Here is a 4,946-nt window from a genome sequence, read left to right as displayed (position 1 = left end):
CCATCTCTCATGGGACTTACAGCATGAATAGCAAAATCCTAGAAGTTCTAATTTGGAAGAAGCCTTAAAGGCCATTTTGTGCAGTCACTGAAATAACCTCTACAGTTGCTTTGCTGAGTTACAATCCAAACTGAAATTGAATGTTTATCAATATTTGGATGGGAGTTTCAAAACCTCTAAATAATTTATTCTTCCTTTACAAATCCAAGGCTCAGAAAATTCTTCTTTTCACTGTGTTTTAACCTTCAAACTGGTAAGATGGCCAATTCCAGCATCCTCCACTTACCAGTTGTGAACACCAAAATCTTAGTGTGAGTTGAGATTCTTTTTTGATCCCGTGGTGAAACAGCATGTTCTCCTTCTCTACAACTATTGGAACCCCGGCATCAGGTTGGGATGCCTGGTTATCACTGTTCTGTGCTTACATCCTAGTACTGTAACCACTAACAAACTATAAAATACCTCCTCCCTGATGAAAATGGCAATATCTCCCTCACAGGTAATGGTGAGGATTCAGTGATGTAATACATGTCATACCTAACCACAGTGGATAGCGGATAGGAATAACAAAAAGTGGACATTGCTGTTGTTAGTCGACCTATTTGACTGTAGTTCTGTCCTTTGGAACCACAGATAACATTAGCTCCCTCCTCTACATGAACAACTTCACTGTATGAAACTGCCTCTCCGAGCTAATCGATTTCTTTTTTCTGTTCCTTATAGAATATGTATCTGGTAAAAGTCTCTGATGGTTAGGAAGCCAATAGTTTTTATCACCCAGTGGGATTTTGTCTTCCCACCAACATGGAGTGAAAGATTTGTCCTTTCCTAAAAACAGTTCAGAACATCAGAAGAGCAGATGAAGCAAGTTTTGAAGACCTAAACATCTTTCCAGTCGCTAAGAAATAACACTCTGAAGGAAGCAACGTAGTGCACATTCACTTGGGCCAGAGCCAAAACAGACAGCTTGATCACATCCCTTACATGAGCTCGATAATGTCCTTCCTTCCTAAGCATTCCCTATTGTTAATCAAGGAGCATGGCTGAAGAAAATAAAAAATCTAAGAATGAGGGTCTCAAAAAAGAAGAAAAATACTTGCCTGCAGAAGGAAAGAGAGCATGGGAGTAGAGCTTAAAGTTCAAATTCACAATTCCTGGTGTGAAGCTGTTTTTTGGGTTCCACGGGTGACAGACAATAGGGTTTCTGTACTATTTGAATCACTTATGAGAACCAGGCATCCCTAGGTGTGTGCCAGCGCTCTGAGAGTTAAAGAGGCAGGACACGCTGCTTCAGGGAGTTGGAACAGAAAGTCTCATATGAACTCAATAATCCTTCATGAGTGTTGATAAGGATCTTGCCCAAAGAGACACGGTTTGGAGGACTTTTCACTCATCAAACATTCCTTTTCCAATCACGTGCCATTTGACACCGCCACAAAGCTGCTATTTAACAAAAAGAAATAATAGTTATAAGTTTGCATTAATGAGAAAGAAAGAAAAGGTGACTTTTGTCCCAATCAGCACACTGTATTCAAATCACTGGAAAATTTAAGTCTAAAAAAGAGCTTGAAGAAAACCTTAATTCCCATTAAATTTTGAACATTTCCAAGGTCACACAGGATAAAACTCCAAGACCTCACTTTCACTCAGATATCTGGTCTAACCTCACCTTCAAGTCAGGTATCTCATTTGATTTTCTAGTAAATATTTATCAATCTTTACCTGAATACAGATCATGGAGGACAGAATCTCATGTTAAGAAATGTAAAGCAGTCTTCTAAACAATATGGCATCATTTAAGAATTTAAGTTAAAAGAGTATACTGGGGGAAACATTTTAAGAAGATTAATTGAAGGACTATGTGCAGGATTTTCTTGAAAATACATTTTGAAAGCAAGGCATTTCACTTGGAAGTTAATACAATGATATCATTGTGAAGTAAATAGAGTTTGAGTATGGGAGAAATATTCAGAAAGAAAAAGAAAGGATAAAAATGAAAAACACTGTGAAGAAAAAATGTATTTTTAGGAGAAAGTGAAGAGAAGAATCAAAGAAGAGCTGATGATTAAATTTTGGGTTAGGAATGTTTAAGTCTAAAATGCCTATATCTAAAGGAAAAACTAATTTTCACAAAAGGATGAACTTTCAATGAGACTTGTTTTGAGGTTCTATCAGTGCAATGAATTAAATAAGACTATTTTAAACTTTATATACAAGACACAAGAACCAGGACCGTCACATATAGAGTGCTGATAGTGTTTTCTCTTTTTATTAATTTTCAGATAGAAGTCTCCAAAAAGCATTTGAACATATTAAACTGGTACTAAGGAGTTGGTAATGGTTTTATACACTAATGTTATTTGACAAAAAAGTCATATCTGAATCATGAGAAAAAAGAAGACTACAGAGCATGAGATAAAGCAAAGAACCAAGGGCTAAATTTTTGTTGATATCAAAATTTCAGTGATACGTTTTCCCACGGCTGCAATGGAGGCAATGACCACAGGGGTCAGGGATGCCTCCAACAGCCAGGCGGCTGGAGATTTATAGGTGCATCACCAGCTTCTCAGCCGTCACCAATCTAGGGTTGCTAGAAATGCAGAATGAATTCTTTAATAAGGATAAAGACAGGATGTTGTCATTAACGCTCAAGACTGAGAAGACTGAAGCTAAACATGTTGGGGAAACTGACACCCGCACTGCCTTTGTGATGAGTAAAAGCATTTCAACTCCTTAGAGCTGTGCCATGCATTTACGTGTGTGGTTCTACAACAAGTTCATCCTGGCTCTTGTGGACAGACAGCCTTGACATGTGTACCAGCCTTTGACCAGCCCTGTGAGGTTAAACTCTTTATTTTCAAAGATCGCTATGCTTTGTTACGATAAAATTTTGGATAAAAGACTTCATGAGTTGATGTCAACTAAAGATTCTGTGTTCCTTCAAAAAAGATGCTCATGCTTTCCTTTATAAAAAGCTTCCATTTGAAACTCTGGAAAGTGATGTGAAGTGACATTAGAAATATTTCATCACAACAGGTACAAAAGAGAAGACATCTTAGAACTGTGAAAGAATAGTCAAACTGCACCAATTTGGTTACTTCATAGATGTGAGCAAGGGCCCTCATGTTCCAAGAGCATGTATTTATTTCCAGTAGGAAGTGTCAGTAGTTCATGATCTTCAGGCCACCCAGCCACATCTTGTATGAAGATTCCAGGGTCCATCTTCCCCTCTTCACTTAAGAGAACATTTTATAATATGGGATAAGCTATTGGACAGATATAATAACTGAAGAACAAACTCAACCTACAGAGGAAAGTGCAGCTACCTAGTGACTGCCTAAAATTTAAATATGAACAGTAAATTAAAAGTATTTTCATATAAAAAATAAGTGATAAGAAACAAAAATAAATAAAGATAACTGAAACTCACATGTGTGGACAGAGGCCATATGAGCAATAAAAGTTCACTTCCAGGTAATATACTTTGCAAACAAATTTACTAATCTCTTACTCTCTGTATCTTTACTACTAAATTAACAAGTTTAACTTAAAGAAAAGAGTAATAACTTTAAATTTCCCTATGGGAAAATGTTAATTTTTAACACATTTATGTCTTACCCTTAATTCAATTTGTTGGTAAAATAAAGACTGTATCAGGTAACAGGTAGGATACATTTCAGTTATAAGAGACCCAAATTAATAGTAACTTAAAAATAGAAGTATCATTTTTCTTTCAAAAGATTCTGATGTTATGTGAATTTCTTCTTAATTAAAAAAAATTCTACTACAGGCAGTCTGCAGTGAGTATGGCAACTCTGTTTCACAAAGTCTTTGAGACACTGGGTCTTCTCAGCAAATAATTCTCCAATACTTGTGCATAAATGCTCCTTACCTTTGTAGTCTGAGATGGCAATAGAGCTCCAACATAATGGGAAAAGGGACAAAGAAGAAGAAAGAATAGGAAAAGAATAAAAACAAATAATGACATAATCATCATGCTATAACAAAAGAAACAGCAAGATGATTGCTGATAAAATTTCTGAATGCTGTCACCAAATATCAGCCAAACTGTATAAATAAGGAAATTTTTTATACCTTAAATCAATATATTTTTTAAATTAATGGTTATAAGTTAAAAGATAAAGAATTTATTAATGTCTAATAAATTCACCTAGCAATTAGGACATATTTGTTGCATTATTGAAAAGCCAAGGTATGGGAATTTGTCAATAGCAAATAATATTGATAATACTGGGATAAGCCTACTTTCCTTAATGAGTATATTCAAGAAAATGTGTGAGTGTATGTGAACATAATATTTCCAATTATGTGCCAGGGGTATTTAAAAAATCTGTCTCACTGGGTCAAGATTTTGGCTGTTTTTCAATTCCTCAACTAAAAGCACATGGCCTTGAAAAATATCACTTGGTGCCTTGAGACTCAAGCTGTTACATTTTCATTAAATGACTTATGTAAGTTATAAAAAAAACAGATAACAAAGAGAAAGGCATTCTCCTGTCTTGATATATTTTACTGCATGTAATAATAAAATGTTCATGCATATTGATTTGCAATATTTCTATTTTTAAAAATAGAGGAAACTGAGGTGGGGCAAGATGGCATCTGAGTAAGTACACAGTGGTCATCTCTCTTACAAAAGACCAGCTGTGTGGTGACAGAGTCCAACCAGAGCAGGCTGTTTTAGGAACGCTGGGATAGGAAACTTGTTAAGGGAGAAGTGGAGTCAAAGTTAACCAGCCCCTTGTAGCGCACGTAAGGGAGAGGGACAACAGGATATGCTTTACAGGTTTCCAATAGCATATTTAGGATACCTGGCAAGGAGTGGGTGACCTCTTGAGAAATTAAGTCATTATTTTCTCAGGTGAGTTGGTTCACCAGGGAACCATTTGAATTTCCTAAAGGAGCCCTCATGCAGCCTTCCTGCT

The 4,946-nt window shown here is 36.1% G+C and overlaps 1 pseudogene; it reads left to right on the top strand.

The window, feature by feature from the left end:
- The first annotated feature begins 258 nt into the window (after window positions 1-258).
- Window positions 259-3,330, top strand: LOC101430015 (large ribosomal subunit protein mL39 pseudogene; annotated as a pseudogene).
- The last annotated feature ends 1,616 nt before the right edge of the window (window positions 3,331-4,946 follow it).

The sequence above is a fragment of the Dasypus novemcinctus genome, chromosome 22 (genome assembly GCF_030445035.2).
Source record: "Dasypus novemcinctus isolate mDasNov1 chromosome 22, mDasNov1.1.hap2, whole genome shotgun sequence".
NCBI lineage: Eukaryota > Metazoa > Chordata > Mammalia > Cingulata > Dasypodidae > Dasypus > Dasypus novemcinctus.
This window is presented reverse-complemented; position numbering and strand designations above follow the sequence as displayed.